Source organism: Sapajus apella, unplaced genomic scaffold, assembly GCF_009761245.1.
Source record: "Sapajus apella isolate SASKATOON/1434 unplaced genomic scaffold, GSC_monkey_1.0 scaffold7, whole genome shotgun sequence".
Lineage (NCBI taxonomy): Eukaryota > Metazoa > Chordata > Mammalia > Primates > Cebidae > Sapajus > Sapajus apella.
Window position 1 is genome coordinate 16,903,947 of NW_022436947.1, and position 22,703 is coordinate 16,926,649.

At 33.9% G+C, this 22,703-nt stretch overlaps 1 long non-coding RNA gene across 4 annotated transcripts in view; it reads right to left on the bottom strand.

Annotated features, from left to right (window-relative positions):
• LOC116550235 overlaps positions 1-22,703 on the bottom strand; it is a 273,807-nt gene that overhangs the window by 73,244 nt on the left and 177,860 nt on the right. Inside the window, exon 4 of one of the 4 annotated variants that reach the window (XR_004268289.1) lies at positions 19,066-19,142. The exons of the other annotated variants lie outside the window; for them this stretch is intronic. This is a non-coding gene — a long non-coding RNA (uncharacterized LOC116550235). Of the gene's footprint in view, positions 1-19,065; positions 19,143-22,703 lie in introns of those variants that run through there. 4 annotated transcript variants of the gene reach the window in all.

The window sequence follows — 22,703 nt, forward strand, 5'->3', positions numbered from 1 at the left end:
ACTCACATGTTAAATTAGAGAATTAAGATATAGAAAATGAAATAAAATGTTTATGAGTTGAGTTAAATGAAAAAGATAAATGTAATATGTATAAATATAAATTTTATACCTAAATACCAAATTATTTTACAAATTACTATGTCAAAATATATATGTGTGTAGAGCAGCACATATTTTTAAAGCTGAATATTTCAGCCAATTATCAACCATATTATTTTGTGGCTCCCCCAAGAAATTACAGTCTTCCTATTTTACAAATATGATTTTATTCCTCTGCTTAAAACTGTGTGCCAAGCAATGAATGGTTAAGACAATAAAGAAATGCTCCCAGGCGATTATATAAAGAATGAATAATTTATGAGTCGAGTCTTCCTTGTACAACTAAAGTTATCCTTAGTGACATCAAAGCATTCAAAAAGTCAGAGGAAGATAAAATATGCATTTTTGTGCAATTTGAGACAGAATAGTGCATTGTGATCAATTAAGACCTTTTGCAATTAATTCTACTCGGTATCTAATAAACCAAATAATATTCATATCGATTGGCATCCTGAATACTTCATGGTGACAGTGAGTCCCAGCAGTGTGTGAAATTATGTGTGTAACTCTCTCTCTCTCTTTTTTGATGTTTTTCTCCTTGCCAATCTCTTCCTAAAACTTTTGAAATTGTAAAAAGAAAAACATTACAGTGAAGAATACAGATAAAGAAAATATCCTACTTTGTTTTTCACCCCTCTATTCAAACTTTGAAGACTCTAAAGAGATAGAAACAAAATTAAAAAAAAAGAAAAGAAAAAGAAAATGAGGGCTAGTTTCTGTTTCCTTGCTTATAAATTGAAACAATAGCCATAAACTTCACAAAGGTACAATGATGACCCAGATTAGGTCTGTGTGGTTGAGGATGAACCTGATTATTCCCAAAATTGCCATAATTTAGCATCGGTTGAGTCACAGAACAGAAAACAGGGAAGACATATCTTCCTAATTGCAGAAGGAAAACACCTAAAATAATTATATCCATTTTTTTAATTTGAGCTTTATGTGATTGTGATTGCAAAGGTTTGAAAATACTTTGGCTGGTTGCAGTGGTTTACGTCTCTAATCCCAGCACTCTGAGAAGCCAAGACAGGAGGATCATTTGAGCCCAGGAGTTCAAGACCACCCTGGGCAACATAATGAGACCTCATCTCTACAAAAAATAAACAAAATTAACCAGTGGTGGTCTGTGCCTAAAGCCCCAGCTACTTACTATCAGTGGGAGGATCACTTGAGCTGGGGAAGTCTAGGCTGCAGTGAGCTGTGATTATCTCACTGCACTACAGCCTAGGTGGCACAAGACCCTGCCTCAACATAAGTAAATCAATTAAAAAAAAAAAAAAGAAAAACAAAATACTTTGAAATACATTATGCTATTCCTTTCTCTTTTTTCCCAATATTCCTCATTTTTAATTGTAACTGAAAAGGTTGTTTTATCTTTCATCCTAAAAGTTTGAAAGCAAAGCAGCTAAGAATTACATGTACCTGCTACGTACATACATACATAAGTTGCTGTTGCTTTTCTCTACTTTGTTCCACCAAAGTTCTTGAAAAAATAGTGTATACTCACCATATAATCACATAAATTTTCCTTATAGTCAATTTGCTTCTTACTACTCTCAGTTCTCTTCAAACTCCACACCACTCTATCGAAAACATTTTGCTCCAGCCACAGACTCTTTAGAGCCATATCCAAAAATACTTTTAGTAGTGCTCATTTGGCATAACTTCTCAGCACCAATGAATAATATTGATTTCTCTTACCTACTTCTCATCCTCAGTTTTTATAAAAATTATTATCTTAACTGCTATATAACTTTATTTTTCCTTATTCTGCATTTATCTAATGGCATATTTCCTTCATTTATTCATTCAACATTTTAGACATGCTAGAAATTGTGCAAGTCCCTGCCCAAAAGTAGTTCATGATCAAGTAATAAGCACATAATTATTCTACTACTTGCATGCCTTAAGTAAAATTGTGTTCTGGAGTCTGCCCATGACCTCCTTGTATTTTTCTGTGTAATGTCTCTATTGTTAATCTTAGCTACTGCAATGGCTTTAATATGCCATTTTACACAATCACTTTCTCACACATGTAATTAGCATGTGGCTGTCTTCCTCAGCATTCATACTTGGACCTAACATGTATCAGATCTGCACATTACCTTGTGTTTCCTATTAATATTCTATGATGAGCAGCACTAGACATATAACAAGGTAAAAAGAAATAGTAAGCAAGGATGTATCATTTCTTTGTTCAGAAGACTAACCACAGTGACATTTCTAAAAGGCGAAACTCATTTCTCTTGCCTTTACCTGGACAACAGCATGTTTATTCTCTTGCCCAAAGTTGCAGTCATTATGGCTATTGAGCATTATCTCACACATAGAAATGGCAAACCTAATCCATTTGATCTAGTCTGTTCTTAGCCATTAGGTTGAACTGAAGTAATATATGGAATTAATGAACATCAGAGTAAGTGGAAATTGATGTCAAGAGACCTTCCAATGAATGATAAGTTGTCTGATCATGAAATCTAATATTAAGCTATTATTAGCCAGAGAGCTAAGATATGTTCAAGTCTCTGTAAATTTGGAATAAAGAAAATAATTAGCCATATAATACTTTCTTCTTGTATATAGTTATATTTAGTGGAATGAACAAAATTTAAAAATTGATGGCTAAAAGTCTAATTTTGATTTCTTATTGAGTTACCTTTTTGGAAATAAAAGGGAGAACACTGCTTATTAAGCTTTTCTCAGGTTACCAAATAAATTATTATACAGGATAATGAGATAGGAAAACCAACACTGTAGAGATTTTATGTTGAAACATTGAAAATTAAGTTCTTGGATCTGGAATTACTGAGTAAGTACTCATTCTAGAAGTGTGATAGAGAATATATTTGTATCAGCTGAAACAGCAATTCTAGAGTGTTTTGGTCTCAGAGCCCCTTCATAATTTTAAAATTACTGAGAAGCCCAAATAACTTTCTTTATGTGATTCACTTATATAATATTTACTATATTAGAAATTATACCTGAAAAAATTAAAAACATTGTATATTAATTTATTTAAAATAGTAATAAACCTATAATATGTTAATAAAACAATATATTTATAAAGATAATTTTCTGAGGCAAAATACTAGTGCAAGAATGGTACTGTTTTATGTTTTTACAAATTCCTTTAATATCTGGATTTATAAAAGACAGCTGTATCCTTATATCTGCTTTTGTATTCAATATGTTGCAATATGATATTTGTTGGAGTCTCTGAAATCTCATGAGAGAAGAGAGAGAAAGGTGAAGAATGTCTTAGTATTACTATAAAAATAGTTTTGACTTTATACGACTCACTAAAATTTATCAGGGATTTCAGGGAACTCTGAATCACACTTTGAGAATCGCTGGTGTTAAAAGTCATAAATGTGCCCATGTTTTCAAGCGTTAGAACCTATTTTTAAAAATTCTTATAAATTTTAAAACATTTAAACATTAGAACATGAAACAACAGACATTGAAACAAATATCAAAATTTTGTCATACTTTCTTCAGAAGTACATAGCAAAATGGAGCTATGAATTATATAACTTTTTAAGAAATGTATTTTATTCATCATAATAGGATTTCTGTATCATTGAAAAACTACACATGAAAAAGATATTAATATTTGTTCCTTAGGCAATATGCCAATCAAACATATTTGTGGAAAGCATGCACTAATTTTATAGTTTACTGTTTCATGATATCTGCGTTAGAGACAATGAAACTAAATTATCTCTAACGTACATTTCAGAACATACCTCCATATATATATGTATATATATATATCCACATACACACACACACATATATATAAAATGGATTATTTATACACATATAATCCCTGATATTAATTTTAATCCTAAAAAGCTAAAACTGTATATAAAACTATAAAAGCTATATAGCCACAGATATATGTATATATATTTTCCTATCTTGTTAACATTATATAAAATATGTATTACATATCTTTTATAGTTTTATATATAGCTATATATATATATATATAAGCTAAAACTGTATATAAAACTATAAAAGCTATATTATATTATATGTAAATAAAATATCTGATATTAAATTTAATCCTGAAAAGCTAAAACTGCCTCTGGCATTCTGAGGCAATTTAAAAGGGGTATAAATCATTTGGAAGAGTATTAAAAAGCAGTATCACCAATTCACAGTCTTTGAATTCATAAACTAAGCGATCTTTCCAATATTGGTGGCCTTTTTTCACCTCTCAATAGAGAATTTACGAAAAAGCTAAAAAAAAAATTACCAAAATGCAACATTAAAATAGAAAATTACTGAAAGAGGATAGAAAGATAATTATGGCATTACCATAGTTCACGCCCCAACACAGAAAAATAGATTAGTGGAGACTTTCTTGTCTAGTAAAGTTGAATTTCTTTTTATCAACTTGTGAAAGTCTAAATACCACAAGACTCTCCTTGTCATTCTCATTACCAGATTTTGGACCAAAATCTTTCCTGTCACCAGCAAATACAAATTCTAAATATATTTTCCAGTTTTACATTTAACTACTACAAAAGAAAGAATAGAAAAGACATAATAATATCTCTACAATTAAAACAAAATATGCCTCAGCCTTATGATTTCAGGTATGTAGATATAGGTCAAGACAAATTTTATTACACAAAAGTAAGAGCCTCCTATGTATACCACAATTGATTAGGTGCTTGCTATGGTTTGAATATTTGTGTTCCTTCCAATATTTATATTGAAATTTAATCCCCAATGCAATGTTATTAACGGGTAGGGCCTTTCCGAGGTAATTAGGTGACACCTTCATAGATGAGATTAATATCTTATAAAAGGGCTAAAGGGAACTAGCGAGGCTCTTTTTACACTTCTCTTCTTTTGGCCATGTGAGGACACAGAATTCAACACCTTGAAGAATGCAGCAATGAGGCACCATCTGGCAGCCAATGGCAGGCCTCACAGACACTGGATATGCTGGCACCTTATTCTTGTGCTTCTCAACATCCAGAACTGTGAGAAAAAAATTTTCCGTTTATTCTAAGTTACCCAGTTGCAGCTGGGCATAGCTAGAACTAATTTGTTAAAACAGCACAAAAAGACTAAGACAGTGTTACCGGGAATATAAAATGGCATATAAATATTCCCTGCATTCCAGGAATTTGAAGTATAGTTAAGGAGATAGGATAAACATAAACAATAATTCAAGATCATTTATAACTTATATAAGATAAATTACAGTGCAATATAATTTATTCTGTATAACACAAAATAATTTATTGTTTATAAGATAATTTATAATAATACAAGGACAATTTATAGGAATATAAATTAGTACGTAAATAAAACCCAAATAAACAATTCGGCAATTACAAAAGGAATCACTGTACCAAATGGTAAGAAAAACTTCAAGAAAGTGCTGAAGGGCTCTTCTGCTGGTGCTTAGTGCATAAGTACTTTCTGGGTAGTTAGAGAAGAAGAGAAAGGCATCTTCTGTAAATGGAACACCTGTGATGAACAAGGAGACACTTCATACAAGTCACTTCTCTAAATAGAGAAGTGTTCACCACAGGCGTTCCATTTACGGGAGGTAAATGCATTTCGTGCTGGACTCTAAGTGTTCAAAAGCAAATTGTGGTAATGCAAGTACATTGCCAGATATTTGCAGGTACAAAATATCTTCAATCAGAAGGCAGAGGTGATCCACAGCTGTTTTCTGCAAGGTTCTTAATGCTATGTGTACATACAAATCTACATCTTCCTTCAGTTTGTTTACTTGGGAATTTCAGAAAACACCCATTCCCTCATGCAACAAATAGTGAATGAGAACTAATATGCCTGTAAAATGACGTGGATAGAACAATAAACCAAATAGATCAAATCCCAAGTCTGTGTTAGGTCTGGTAAAAGAGTTGGGGATTACATGGAAAAATAAGCAAGTAAATAAATAAGTTGTAAATTGTAGTACATGTTCCAGGAAAAGAACAAAGCATTTTGAGAGACAATAATAAGATGAAAGGCACCTAGTCAATGTTTTATCAAACTTTTTATTTAAAAAATTAGCCATCCCAGAAAGTTGCAAGAACATTACAATAAATACTCACATACCATTCACCTAATAGTTTGTCACTGTATTAATCTATTTTCATACTGCTATGAATAAATACCCGAGACTGGGTAATTTATAAAGAAAAAGAGGCTTAATGGGTTTACACTTCCATATGGCTGGGAGGACTCATAATCATTGCAGAAGGCGAAGAAGGAGCAAAGGCATGTCTTACATGGTAGCAACGTCTTACATGGAGACCACCTCAGCCTAGATTTTATTGTTCATATCACTATCAGCATTTGGGTCAAAGCCATTCAACAAGCCTCTAGGAAGTTCCAAACTTTTCTACATTTTCTTATCTTCTTCTGAGCCCCTCAAACTGTTTCGATCTCTACTTGTTAACCAGTTCCAATGTCACTGCCACATTTTTGGGTGTCTTTACAGCAGCCCCCTACTCTCTGTGGTACCAATTTACTGTATTAATTCATTTTTATACTACTATGAAGAAAGACTTGAGACAGGGTAGTTTATGAAGAAAAAGAGGTTTAATGGACTCACAGTTCACATGGCTGGGAGGCCTCACAATCATGCAGAAGGTGAAGGAGAAGCAAATGCACATCGTACATGGTGGCAGGCAAAAGAGCACATGCAGAGGGACTACCCTTTATAAAACCATCATATCTCGTGAGACTTATTCACTATCACAAGAAAAAAATGGAAAAAACCTGCCTTCATAATTTAATTATCTTGCACGGGGTCTCTCCCATGACATGTGGGGATTATGGGAGCGATAATTCAAGATGAGATTTGGTGGGGACACAGCCAAATGGTATCAGTCATATTGTTCTTGCTTCTACTCATCTCAGTAGGAAGAGGACTCCTACTGAATCCTTTCCCCTCGTCTCCCCTCCTCTCTCCTCTCCTCTCTTCTCTTCCCTCTCCTTTGCTGTTCTCCCCACTCTTCTCTCCTATTATCTCTCTATGTGGGTATATAATATAAATATATACATATATTTTTCAATATATTTAAACATATATGAAAAATACTATGTTGCACTGATCCTTTTACCATTATGTAATGCCTTGCTTTGGCTTTTTATCTCTGTAGGCTTAAAGTCCATTTTATCAGAGACTAGGATTGTAACTCCTGCTCTTTTTTTTTTTTTTTGCTCTCCGTTTGCTTGATAAATCTTCTTCCATCCCTTTATTTTTAGCCTATGTGTGTCCTTGCATATGAGATGGGTTTCCTGGATACAGCACACCAATAGGTCTTGACTTTTTATCCAATTTGCCAGTCTGTGCCTTTTGATTGGGGCATTTAGTCCATTTACATTTAGGGTTAATATTGCTCTGTGTGAATTTGATCCTGCCATTTTGATGCTAGTTGGATGTTTTGCCCGTTAGTTGATGTATTTTCTTCATTGTGTCGATGGTTTTTATCATTTGGTACATTTCTGGAGTGGCTGGTCCTGGTTGTTCCATTCCTTGTGTAGTGCTTTTTTCAGGAGCTCTTGAAAGGCAGGCCTGGTGGTAATGAAATCTCTCAGCAATTGTTTGTTCCTAAAGGATTTTATTTCTCCTTCGCTTATGAAGCTTATCCAGCCAAAGCTGGATCTGCAATTCTAGTTTGAAAGTTGTTTTCTTTAAGGATGTTGAATATTTCCCTCCACTCTCTTCTGGCTTGTAGGGTTTCTGCCGAGAGATCTGCTGTAAGTCTGATGGGCTTCCCTTTGTAAGTAACCCAACCTTTCTCTCTGGCTGCCATTAGCATTTTTTCCTTCATTTCAACCCTGGTGAATCTGATGATTATGTGCCTTGGGGTTGCTCTTCTTGAGGAATATCTTTGCGGTGGTCTCCGTATTTCATGGACTTGAATGTTGGCCTGCCTTGCTAGGTGGGGATGTTCTCCTGGAAAATATCCTGAAGAATGTTTTCCAGCTTGGATTCATTCTCTTCAACACATTCAGGTACATCTATCAAACATAGATTAGGTCTTTTCACATAATCCTGTATTTCTTGTAGGCCTTGTTCATTTTTTTTCACTCTTTTTTCTCTAATCTTGCCTTCTCATTTTATTTCATTGAGTTGATCTTCAATCTCTGATATCCTTTCTTCTGCTTGGTTGATTCGGCTATTGAAACTTGTGTATGCTTCGCGAAGTTCTTGTGCTATGTTTTTCAACTCCATCAGGTCATTTATATTCTTCTCTAAGCTGTTTATTCTAGTTAACATTTCATCCAACCTTTTTTCAAGGTTCTTAGTTTCTTTGCATTGGGTTAGCACATGTATGACAGTTATTTGATACTAACTTAATTATGCCCCTCCCCATAACCCCCAGTGTGATGATATTTAGACATAGGGCCTCTTGAAGGTAATTTCCAGAAGTCTAATGCTGTACTTCAGTATAATATGTAAAGTACATTTGTCTTGTTTACCTTTGACATCCCACTTTAACTATCTGGGCTTCCCACAAGCATTTACTCTTTAGGCCCAACCCTATAGAATGGCATGGTTCCCATTGTTTCATTCACCCAACCACGGCAAAGTAATCATTGACAGTTAGAGTTAAATATAGCACCAACTCCTCAAAACACCTGAAGTTGAAAAATTCATTCAAAGTTTAGACTAGAGGCTGTTTTTGCATGGTAGATCTGCTAGCCTTCCAAACACTGGGCCGGCTTTTATGATTAAATTACCTTCTTAAAAACAAACAAACAAAAACAAAACAAAACACACCAAGTCATGCAGGTGAGGACCTCATGATGAGATTAGTATCTTTATAAAAAGAGAAAGAAATACCAAAGTTCTACCTCTACCATATGAGGACATAATGAGAACGTGGCTGTCTGCACTCCAAGAAGCAAGGCTTCACTGGATCCTGACCATGATACCATCTTTCCCTCAGATTTCCAGCCTCCAGATCTAAATTTCTATTTCTTAAGCCACCTAGCCTATGGTATTTTGTTAAGACTGCCTGAGGAGACTAATGTATTGTTTTTGTTAGTGTTTATGAAACATTGGGAGTAGGTTTTCAAACCATTGAAAGTAAGAGATCATAATCTTTCATCATTAAATACTTCAGCATGCATCCCCTAAGAAAAAAAAAGATATTCTCTTAATCACACTGTAATTTCAAAATTCAGGAATTTTACCTTTGATATAATATTATAATGTGACAGAGTTCATATGCTAACTATTTTAATAATGTCCTTTATAGAACTTTTTTTTTTCTTTAGGATCATGCATTGAATTTAGTTGTATCTTTAGCATCCTTTAATCTTGAATCCTTAGACTTCCTTTGTCTTTTGTGGCATTGATATTTTTGAACAGATTTTCTTCAGTCTGGGTTTGCTTATGGGTTTGTTTAGTAGTGATTCGATTTGAATTACATATTTTAAAGTAAATATTACATAAGTAATATTTTGTCCTCAGTGCATCAAATCACAAATCACCTAATAATAATTTTCCCCATTTTTGATGATATTAACTTTGATCACTTGTTTAAAGGGATATTGCCCAGATTTTGTTTAACTGCAGTAATTTTTTCCACGTGTAATTACTAACTATTCTGTGCAGAGAATCTGTGAGAGTATGTAAATATTTTGCTACTAATCAATGCTCATAAAATGATTTTGGCTTCCTTTGATGATTATTACCTAAATTAATTATTACTATGATGATTTTAGAATGGCACTTTTCTAACTATGCCATTCCTTCTACATTTATGTGTTTACATTCTTGAAAAGAGGAGTGCTCTCCTTATTTATTTTGGAGCTCAAATTGTAGGATTACTTTAGACTGAGAAGAAGAGACTTATGTAAGAAGATGATAATTCCACTGTGAACTGAAGGACGAAAATAATCCAGGAAAGGGCATTCTGGAATATAAAGCTGAGAATATGAACATTCTTTTTGGCCCAAATTTTGCAACAGAGCTCTAATTAAACCATCTGTAAATTAAACACTTCGGAAAGAAGCTGTAGACACCAAAAAGCTTTCTTTAAATAGCTGATCGATTGAAAGAAAATTAATTTTTCTGTGTCCATAATCTGCATTCATTTTTTCCAGGACAATTCCAAGTTATATCTCTTTTCCTGGACTCATAATTAATAGAAGCCCCTTTTTGTCCACAAAGTGTCAGTCTAATGATAAACACCATGATTACCCTCAATTATAGGCTCTAAACAATAAACAAGTTACGGTAAGTCAGCACAGGAAGGAGAAGGTTTTAACACATGCGTCCATACAAAACCAGATTTGACTAAGTGTATTTATTTTTCAAATTCTGAAAATTGAATAATTCTCTTCCTTCCTTAGTTGCTGATTGCATTTTTTGCTAACTGAAAAAATAAAGAAGTATGTATTAACCCAACTGTTATTTTTATTGTTACATATTATATCTATCTTATCTTGGTGAATAAATTATGGCTACTGTACTATATACAAGATTCATTTATGTGTGTGAATTCTCTAATAGCTACAAATATGGTTATGACTATTCACAGCAAAAGAAAACAAACCAACAAAATCTCTACATTGAAAAAAAAATGAGAGAAATAGTCTGAAATCATCTAGTATAAAAGAATGGCCTATGAGTCATGTTGAAATGTTTCTCTTTAGAATGGAGTCCTGAGTTTTAGCCCAGCATAATGTAAAAATACTAGAGAGCTATACAGGTTGCTTTACAGGGCATTCTAAATGTCATGGAACAATTGTGATTTAATCCTTTATTACTGATCTTCATTATGGTCAGTATAAGGAATGGCTATATGAATATGGCTGTATGAATGATTTTCCTACATGCGTAACAATATGATTAAGCATACTTCATATGATGACATCTCTCTTAGACATTAGACTCAGCATATCTCTTAGATATCATAATCAGCAAAAATGTTGGCCCTTGTAGTGAGTTGGCATGCTTACTTTTAATATCTAATGAGATTATTATGATTTTATGCCACTTCTCTTTTAATTTCACTACTACAAAATTCAGAGGATTTTGTGTATTTCTTTTTGAAGTTCTGAAAACTGAATAATTCTCTTCCTTTGTTAGTTGCTTTTTGCTTTTCCAGGCCAGCATTTTTGAGTATGGCTCTCTTCCTTCTTCTGTCTACTTCATACCTTCTTCACTTTATGTCTCTGGATATTGTTGTACATCCTTCCTTTAAATAGTCAGGTATATGAATGATAGTCCAAAAAGTCATACTAATACAACCTTTTAGATGAACTAATTATAACTAAGATGGGAATACATTTAGAATGTTGCTATTAAATAGGCTATATATATATATACATATATATATATATATATATATTAAAAACTACTGGACATTTTCAATATACAGGTAAGCATAAATAAACATTTGGATAATATCAAATTATCAAATTTTGAGTTAATATTTTATTTCAAAATTGGCATATAACTGAGACAGGAAACATCACAGAAATACTTCACAGTACCTAGAAATCGATATATAGAAATAAAATACTTCGTAGTACTTAGAAATCTATATATAGAAATAAAAGACTTCATAGTACTTAGAAATCGACATATATAAATAAAATACTTCATAGCACTTAGAAATTGATATACATATATATAAATGCATGATGGTTTGAAATCCAATAAAAAGTTGAAAGTGCAAACGAGCAGAAACTTTTTCAACAAGAAACACTCTTGAAGAGTTTACCATTATGTTCTCTAATGCCACCTCAAGGAAACAGTTGTTTTGTCTATTTAGGACACTTAAAGTGTGCATAAAGACTTAGGGACCTGTGCCAGAGGTTAGTAAACAAAATAATTTCATGTAAATGAAGCACTATGAGGTAGCTACTGTGAGAAAATTGCAAAGGATAGAAGTAGTCGTTGTTGGTAACCTTTACCTAATTGAATGACGCTAAGTGGAGGAAGTCACTCAGCAAGCATGTCCCTGGACTTTAAGTCACTTTTGCAAGGATCACAAAAGGCAGAACCAAATCAGACAATTTGAGCAGGGAGAGAATCATGCAAAAACATTCTTATTTAGGACAATCAGTTCAAATAAGTAGCTTAAGGCTATGCAAATAAGGAAGGGAAAGCAAAAGCAACAGTCAGGATTCCTTGAAGCCACCTCACTGCAATGAGCCTGATCATAAGTCTTCAGTCTCAAACGTTTTCCTTAGCCTGGATAAGGAAAATTAAAGAGCTAGCTTAAATAGAATCTATTAATATATGGAGTTTAGTCAAAATAATAGGATTTAGTCCGTATTTTTTAAGAATCTTATTGCAGAAGAGCAGTTCCCAAATTTTGCTGCACTTTGGAATCACCTAGTATACTTTAAAAAGATGCTAACACCTCCCTTCTACCCTAGATGTTCTGATTTAATTGGTATTGGATGGGCTGGGCATTGGGATATGTAAAAAGCTCCACAGATGTTCCTAAGGTGTGGAAAAGTTTGGGAAGCACCATTTTTGGTTAGCATAAAAACACTCACCTGCATTATTTTTGGCAATTAGCCTGCCCTCTCAGTGTTTTGCAGCTTTTTTTTTCTTTGGTATTTTACGGGCTCATCCATACTTTTACTTAGGAAGAAACCCTGAGTTCCCCATCATGGTGCCATACTTATTATAACAGCAAAGCTTCCTTTATCTAACTTAAACTTTTGTCTTCAATTTCTTAAGGACAGAAGTATCAGTTGAACGAAAAGCTTTGTTACTGTTCGGTAATAAACTTGGAAGACATACCTGAAAGAAAAGAATCAACTCCACAACAATGAACAAAGATTCTGAGATGTGCAAATATGGAAGAATAAGAGTGTAAAGGAAGAATAACCCCCATATGTTCTTAGCTGGAACACCTTCTCTAACAAAAAACAGAATAATAAGAATAATAAAAACAAACAAGTTTTATGAATATGTGTATTTCATACATACATGGGAGACACCCAGGGAATGAATAGTTCTGAAAGAGGTAGCTTGAAAATCCAGCTTATACAGCATCCTCCATAAAGAAGAGTAAATTTTTAGAGAAGTGACAATACAAAGGAACAGAACTTTGAACCTCTGTAGGGCAGCATCATGGGGGAAGTCAAATAATGACAGATAAAGGCTAGTTAGTAAAACTTGTTAATATAAACTCCTCTGGTACCATCTCCAGGCCAGTAAAGGTCCTAAATCATCCCCACTGGTTAACTGTTTTTCTCCCTGGTAAAAGTGGGACTGAGATACATTTTATCTTTATAAATTGATATCCTGTTTTAAGGTAAATAGAGAGAAAGCAGATAACTTTCTTGCGTCTGCTGTTTCTTTTCTTCAGCTCCACGATCCTTTTTATTTTAAGGCAGCATTTTTGGGTCTTCTAGAAACACTTGTAAAAAAAATAGTTAAGCAGTCCTATGCACCAATAGTAGAAAATAGCCAAATCGTGAGTGAACTCCCATTCACAATTGCTACAAAGAGAATAAAATACCTAGTGATACCACTTACAAGGGATGTGAAGGACCTCTTCAAGGAGAATTACAAACCACTGCTCAAGGAAATAAGAGAGGACACAAAAGAATGGAAAAACATTCCATGCTCATGGATAGGAAGAATCAATATCATGAAAATGACTACACTGCTCAAAGTAATTTATATATTCAGTGCTATCCCCATCAAGCTACCATTGACTTTCTTCACATAATTAGAAAAAATCTACTTCAAACTTCATATGGAACCAAAAAAGAGCCCACATAGCCAACACAATCCTAAGCAAAAAGAACAAAGCTGGAGGCATCACACTACCTGACTTCAAACTATACTACAAGGCTACAGTAACCAAAATAGCATGGTACTGGTACCAAAACAGATATATAGACCAATGGAACAGAATAGAGGCCTCAGAAATAACACCACACATCTACAATCATATGATCTTTGACAAACCTGACAAAAACAAGCAATGGAGAAAGGATTCCCTATTTAATAAATGGTATTGAGAAAGCTGGCTACCCATATGCAGAAAACTGAAACTGCACCTCTTCTTTACATCTTATACAAAAATTAATTCCAGATGGATTAAATACTTAAACATAAGACCTAAAACCATAAAAACCCTAGAAGAAAACCGAGGCAGTAGCATTCAGTACATAGGCATGGGCAACGACTTCATGACTAAAACACTAAAAGCAATGGAAACAAAAGCCAAAACTGACAAATGGGATCTAATTAAACTAAAGAGCTTCTGCACAGCAAAAGAAACTATCATCAGAGTAAACAGGCAATCTACAGAATGGGACAAATTTTTTTTACAATCTATCCATTTGACCTTGGGCTAATATCCAGAATCTACAAAGAACTTAAACAAATTTACAAGAAAAAACAAACAACCTCATCAAAAGTGGGCAAAGGATATGAACAGACACTTCTTAAAGGATATGAACAGATACTTCTGTGTGTCTTCTCAAAAGAAGACATTTATGCAGCCAACAAACACGTAAAAAGAAGCTCATCATCATTAGTCATTAAAGAAACGCAAATCAAAACCACAATGAGACACCTTCTCATTAGAATGAATAATTACAACATCTCATTACAATAAATAATCTATTCATTCTAATGAGATGATTTAATAATCAACAATTAGAATGGCTATCATTAAAAAGTCAGGAAACAACAGATGCTGGAGAGGATGTGGAGAAATAGGAATGCTTTCACACTGTTGGTAGAAGTGTAAATTAGTTCAACCATTGTGGAAGACAGTGTAGTGATTCCTCAAGGATCTAGTACCAGAAACACCATTTGACCCAGCAATCCCATTACTGGGTATATACCCAAAGGATTATACATCATTCTACTATAAAGACACATGCACATGTATGTTTACTGCAGCACTGTTCACAATAGAAAAGACCTGATACCAACCAAAAGGCCCTCAGCGATAGACTGGATAAAGAAGATGTGGCGTATATACACCATGGAATACTATGCACCCATAAGAAGGATGAGTTCATGTCCTTTGCAGGGACATGGATGAAGCTGGAAACCATCATTCTCAGCAAACCATCACAGGAACAGGAATCCACACACTGCATGTTCTCACTCATAAGTGAGAGCTGAGCAATGAGAACACATGAACACAGGGAAGAGAACATCACACAATGGGGCCTGTTGGGGGGTGGGAGGTTAGGAGAGGGATAGCATTAGCAGAAATAACTAATGTAGATGACGGGTTGATGGGTGCAGCAAACCACCATGGCACGTGTATACTTATAGAACAAACCTCCACCTTCTGCACATGTATCCCAGAACATAAAGTATAATAAATAATAATAATATTTAAATAAATTTTCAGAATGTTATCTGTATTAAAAATGGATTATCTTCATGAACCCAAGATACAAATACTCTTAAAGAAAAATAAAAAAAACCTTTAGGTTTGAAATCATATGTAAGCACTCAAGTGTCATAACACATCAACATATTTCTAAGTTTGCTGTCAAAAAAATCTGAAAAACATTGATTGAGCAAAGTTGCACAGGTTCGTTTTCAGTAACAACTTCTTAGAGGAACTGTGATGTTCCTAATTTTTCTCATTCTTAAGCAAGATATTCGTTTATAACAAACTCTCCAAAGGAAATATGTATAGCAAAGAACAAAAGCAAAGTGTATTTTCATGGCAAACTACTGAGCTGTTTAATAACTTAGCATGTTCCTCAATGTGGTTCTAGTATCTCCTGCAAAATTTTTTTAAACTTGATGGAATCCATATCTTTGCCAGTCAGGTATATCAAACATCATTACAAGATTATATCTATTTGGGGTCCACTCTCTTGTCACTTAACTTCCCCTGTGCCCAGACATTCTTTCACTCAACTCACCTGAGCTCTTACACCCACCTTCAGCATGGCTACACAGAACCTCTTCAATTGTCTTAGCCTCTCAACATCACTGCACACCATGTAACTTTCTCCTTACTGTTAAGGTCAAGAGCCTGCACAATGAACTCACTCAGTTTCTCTCCATCTAATTTTATCTTGTATCAGAGTAACTCCTCTCAAGGATATTGCCTCGACCCCCTTTTTATAATACATTTCCTATGCTTTCTTCTCTGTCCTGATATAGCCATTTTACATTTTTTCTTTTCAAAATATGTAGTCCCTCCTTCTCTACTTAAATTTACTGACACTGTGCTATGTCTAGCCTGTCCTAAAACACTAGCTTTGAGAACTTTCATAATGCTATTACATAACTTAGGTTCCCATTTATTTCAGTGGCAATTTTCCCACTCTCTCTATTCACCACCATAATCATTCTTTTGATACTTATAGTGAAAATTCTGTCCTTATTTCTCCCAGGTTTTCTTTTTTACCATCTTATAACCATGTTCACACTGGGTTTTGTGACACAAACAATCCGAGGCTTCTCTCCACTCTAACTCCTCTTCCTCTGTATAGAACTGGCTCCATTTTCTCCCTAAACAAAAACATTCTTAAGCACTTATTTGTTCCCCTTTCACAGAGTCTCCCATTTCCTTTAGTCTTCCATTAACTTCTAAAGAATTGACTATTACTTCTTTTAAAAAAATTTTATGGGTATATAATAGCTCTACATATTTGTAAGGTAATGTGATATTTTGATACAAGTATATAATGTGTAACAATCAAAATGAGTAGTTGAGGTACCTACCACTCAAACATTTATCATCACTTTATGCTGGGAACATTTCAAATCTGCTCTTTTACTTATTTTAAAATATACAATAAATTATTGTTAACTATAGTTGCTGTATTGTGCTGCTGAAAACTAGATCTTATTCCTTCTATCCGTATTGTATTTATTAACCAACCCCTCTTTATCTACTCCCCCATCTTATGGCTTTTTCTAGCCTCTGCTAACAAGCATTTTATTCACTAACTCTATGAAATTCATTTTTTTTGGCTTCTCTATATAAGTGAGAATATGCTACGTTTGTTGTTCTGTCCCTGACTTATTTCATTTAACATAAGGTCCTCCAGTTTCATCCATGTTGTTACAAATAACAGGATTTCATTTTTTTGCAGCTGAATAACATTCCATTGTGTGTATGTACCACATTTTCTTTACCCATCCATCTGTTGATGGACACAGGCTGATTTCATATCTTGGCTAGTGTGAATAGTACTGGAGTAAACATGAGAGTGAAAATATCTTTTCAATATACTCATTTCCTTTCTTTTACATATATACCCAGCAGTGGGATTGCTGGATAATATGGTGGACCATATGACTATTAATTCTTTAAAAATGATTTTCAGATCTGAATCATTAATACCTTCCTAGCATTCTATTTGTTTTTCTAACTATGCTATGTACTTCTGTGCTGTTGGTATTATAAATCTGATATCTTTCCTCTTCAGTCCACCCTCTCTTTCTGATTTTAATGTTTCTGATAATGGGAAAATTCTCTACTTAAAATCAGATGTGAAAAAATAAAGTCTTTTAATTTTTTTTCTTCTTGTCTCCATTACAATATCCTATTGGTTACTAAGTCTTAACAATTCTACCTCTGTTAGATACTTTCATAAATATCCTCATTTCTTGTCACATTGACACAACTTTAGGCCCTTATTCTCTCTTTTACAAATTATGCAGTTATCCAGTGAGCTTATGTTACCTTCAGTCTATCCTCTTTTTCTTTTCCTTCCTTCCTTCCTTCCCTCCTTCCTTCCCTCCTTCCTTCCTTCCTTCCCTCCCTACCTCTCTCCCTCCTTCCCTCCTTCCTTCCTTTCTTCCTTCCTTCCTTCTGCCCTGCCTCCCTCCCTCCCTCCTGTCTCTCTCTCTCTCCCTCTCTTCCTTCCTTCCTTTCCTTTCCTCCTTTCTTTCTTTTCTTTTCTTTCACAGAATCTTGCTCTGTCGCCCAGGCTGGAGTGCTATGACATGATCTCTAGGCTCACTGCAAACTTCACCTCCCATATTCAAGTGATGTTCCTACCTCAGCCCCATGAGTAGCTGTAGCTGAGATTATAAGATATGTGCCACTACACCTCGCTAATTTATTGTATTTTTAGCAGAGACAGGACTTTGCTATGTTGATCAGGTTGGTCTCGAACTCCTGACCTCAAATGATCCACCTTCCTTGGTGTCCCAAAGTACTGGGATTACAGACTAGCCTATATATTTCTTTAAGACCAATTTTTAAAAACAATATTTTGTCCTGTTACTCTACTGCTTAAAAACCTCCCTAACCCCCACATATCCTAGTGAGTAATGGGTAAAGAACTTCTACAAAGTGACTTAAATCTACCTTCCCATCCTAATCATATATAATTTGTACTTAATCTGAATTAATTGTTTTTATACTATAAATTATAGTTTTTTTTTCTAATGTTGCTTAAAGTATACTACTTACACTACCTGCAGTAGTACTTCCTCTTTCTTTCTCTGCAAGTTAGGATACAGATTAAAGTAACTTATCAAAGAATTACATTTTAATTCTTTCATTCAACTAGGCCTGGAGACTTGAAAGTTTATAGCCTATTCACCCCATTGGAATTCACTTTATTTTTTTTTATTTCTATAACAAATTATTTCTTACTTACGGTGCTTACTTCATAAAGAATTTTATTACTGTTGTTTGTATATGAGTCAGAGAATTACTCATCAAATGGCTTTTGCAATATTATTTAAGCAGTAGCTTTACAAGAAATGTTTGTTAAACGATTAATTTATCAGATAAATTCTAAAATTTTTTTTTTTTTAGCATTTTGGCAAAGCCATTTTTAGTTTGACTCTCAAGTATGTAGATATGTTATTCTTAAATAACTAAAAAAATTCAAATTATTTCTGGCTTTCTAAATTTTTCCCTGATATGCTGTGAATTGTAGTAAAATTTTCATTTATTAATGCAGATGTGTTAAATATAAAATTTTGTCATCAACAAGCAAATGTACATCTGATCTACATATTTCAATTGCTAATCTATAGTGTCCTTCAAGGTCTTGTTAGAAAATGTTACTTTCCTTATTTCTCAACACTGCAAAATCATTTACCAAGTTGTTAATAGGTCTAAGGACTGAAAAGAGAAAAGCAGTCAATTATTAACAAGTCTTCTATTTTTTAATGGTCAGGGTTGACAGGACATAGTATTCTTTTAAATTCTCCTATCTAGAGCCATTATTTTCTCACAAGAAACATCCCCTCATGATCCATAAGGTGGTTTAAAAAATGGGATTGAAAACAGGATCTCAAAGGGATATTTGCACACCCATGTTCGTGGCAGCATTACTTATGACAGCCAAGAGGGGGCAACAACCTAAATGTCCATCAACAGATGAATAAATAAAATATGCTTCATACAATGGCATGTTATTCAATCTTAAAAAATAATCTTGTTATATGCTACAACCTGGATGACTGTTGAGAACATTATGCTAAGTGGAATAAGCCAGTCACAGTGGATAAACATTGTATGATTCTGCGTACATGAGGTATCTAAAGTAGTCAAGTGTGTAGAAGTAGAAAGTATCATGGTGGTTGGCAGGGCTAGGGAGAGGCAGAAACGAGGAGAGATGTGCAGTACAGCATGGCATATAGAGCTAACGATATTGCACTACGTGCTTAAAATTTGTTGAGAGTCGATCCCGTGTTATGTGTGTTTTACCACAATAAAAAAAAAAATACTTCTGACTAGACTGTTACTGCTTGAAAGGAAAGGATGTTTTCTGATTTACCTAGTTTTAAACTTTTTAAAATTCAGACAGAGTATAGGGGTCATTGGCTTCCCTAGCCCCAAGGGGAGCTTGCATAAGACAAGTTCAAGCTGGAAGTGTGTGTTGGGGAGAAAAATAAAAGCTAGGGAAAAAGACGAGGTTAGGTAGAGAGCTGAGAGAAATAAATGGAAAGAAGAGGAGAGACTCTTAGAGATTTTCCAAGAGGATGTAACATAGCGTATTTTAAGGCCCTTGGTAGAAAACCTTCCCAATAATACTGTAGTATAATATTGCTGACCAACCAGCTAGAAATGTTTTATCCTCATTATCTTTTGTTCATTCAACTATTATTCCAATAATTTATACTAAAATGAATCAGGTAAATTCCTAACCTCACATAGACTATAATCCAGAGAAGTCAACAAAGTAAAGTAAGAACATAATAAAAGCATTTTTAATGTTATTTTTAAAATTAAGTATAATTTCAGAGGTAAAAATAATCATTTGTCTCTGATGCAATTGGACAATGCCATTAAAACACGCATCTAGAAATTATGTCTTGAATATAGGCAAAATTTCCCTAGGTAAAGATTAGGAGCAGAGGATACTAATTACAGGAAAATAAAATGGGTGGGGCAGGGTGAAGAATATTAGTAATGGTTGTGGGAGTTCCGTCATAATAGTGTTCCCAATGAGAGTAAGTAAAACTTAAGACAGTTGGATAAAATTGTGAATAACTTTAAATGTTAGGCCAGAGATTTTGACCAAATTTGGTTTTTATAATTATTTTTCTTAAGGAATCAATATGAATAGAGCTGTTCTCTAGGAGAATTATTCTTAGTGAATGTAACAATAGTTTGGAAGGAAAAAAGCTGAGGTTACAGTTACAATCTGGCTAAAACCATATCCAATTGTGCATTTGTTCATTAATTTAGTCAACATATATGGTCTTTAAATTTTATTCTTTTAAAATTTTGTAAAATAAATGCATAATTGATATACAGAATTTCAGGGCAAATGGGGTAAAGTAATATATTCATAGGATTTGTAAAGATCAAATCAGTGTACTTGGGATATCCATCACCTCAAATGTTTATCTCTTCTTTATTATGCTAAACCACTCCAGTTCTCCTCTTCTAGCTATTTTGAAATATACAATAGATTATTGTAAACTATAGTCATTCTACTGATCTATCTAACTTTAGGTCTTATTTCTTCTATCAAACCATATATTTGTACACATTAATCAATTTCTTTTCATTCCCTTTTCCTCCCTATTCTTTCCAATCTCTAGCAATCACCAATCTACTCTTTATCTTCCTGAGAGCCTCTTTGTAAGAACATGTGATATTTGTCTTTCTGTGCTTGGCTTATTTCATAAGGACTTCCAGTTCCATCCATGTGGCTGCAAAGACAGGATTTCATTATTTTTTCATGGCTGAATGATATTCCATGGTGGAATAGCATGGCCATAAAAATATGCTATACATAGATAGATAGATACTACATTTTTACATCTATTAATGTGTTGATGGACATTTAGGTTGATTCCATATTATAGCTATTGTGAATAGTGTTGCAACAAACATGAGAGACAAATGTCTTTTTAATATACTGATTTCCTTTCTTTTAGATATACATCCAATGGTGGAGTTGCTGGATCGTATGGTAGTTCAATTTTTAGTTTTTTTGAAGAACCTTCCTATGGTTCTCCATAGTGACTGTACTGATTTACATTTACATCAACAGTGCCCAAGGGTTCCCCTTTTTCTACATCCTGGCCAGCATCTGCTATGGCTTTTATTTTTATAAAAGTCATTTAACTGGGGTGACATGACATCTCATTGTACTTTTGATTGCAATTCCCTGATGATTAGTGATGTTGAACATTTTTCATATATCTGTTTGCTATTTGTATGTCTTCTTTTGAGAAATGTATTATTTTGCCTATTTTTAATCTTTTTTTTTTTGCTGTCAAGTTGCTTGAGCTCCTTCTATATTCTGGTTATTAATTCCTTGTCAGGTGGGCAGTTTGAAAATATTTTCTCCTATTATACGGGTTGTCTCTTCACTTCATTGATTATTTTGTTGCTGTGAAGACAGCTGAACACCAGAAGCTTTTGGCTCAGTGTTATCCAACTTGTTCATTTTTAATTTGGTTGCCTGTGCTTTTGAGGTCTTATACACACAAAATCTTTGCCCAGACCAATGTCCTGGATAATTTCTCCAGTTTTTTTCTAGTAGGTTCATATTTTAAGCTCTTAGATGTAAGGCTTTAATCCATTTTGATTTGATTTTTGTGTATGGTAAGAGATAGAGATCTTGTGCCCTTCTTCTGCATAAGCTAGTTTTCTCAGCACCATTTATTGAAGAGGCTGTCCTTTTTTCCATCATATGTTCTTGACATTTTGCCAAAGATGAGTTTGCTGTACATGTGTGAATTTATGTCTGAGTTCTCTATTCTTCTTCATTGGTCTATATGTTGTTTTTACACTAGTACCACATAGGTTTGGTTACCATAGGTTTGTAGTAAATTTGGAAGTCAGGGAGTATGGTATCACCAGCTTTGTTCTTTTTCCTCCAGATTTCTTTGGTTATTTGGGGTCTTTTGTGGTTCCATATAAATTTCAGGATTGTTTTTCCTATTTCTGTGAAGAATGTCATTGGTATTTTGATAAGGGTTACATCAAATCCATAGATTGCTTTGGGTAGTATTGCCATTTTCACAACAGTAATTCTTCCAAGCCATGAGCATGAAATACTTTCTATTTGTTTGTGTTCTCTTCAACTTCTTTTTACCAGTGTTTTATAGTTTTCCTTATACAAATCTCACTTCCTTGGTAAAACAGATTTCTAGGTATTTCATATTCTTTAAATGGTATTGCTTACTTGGTTTCTTTTGAAGAAGATTTTTGTTGGCAAAT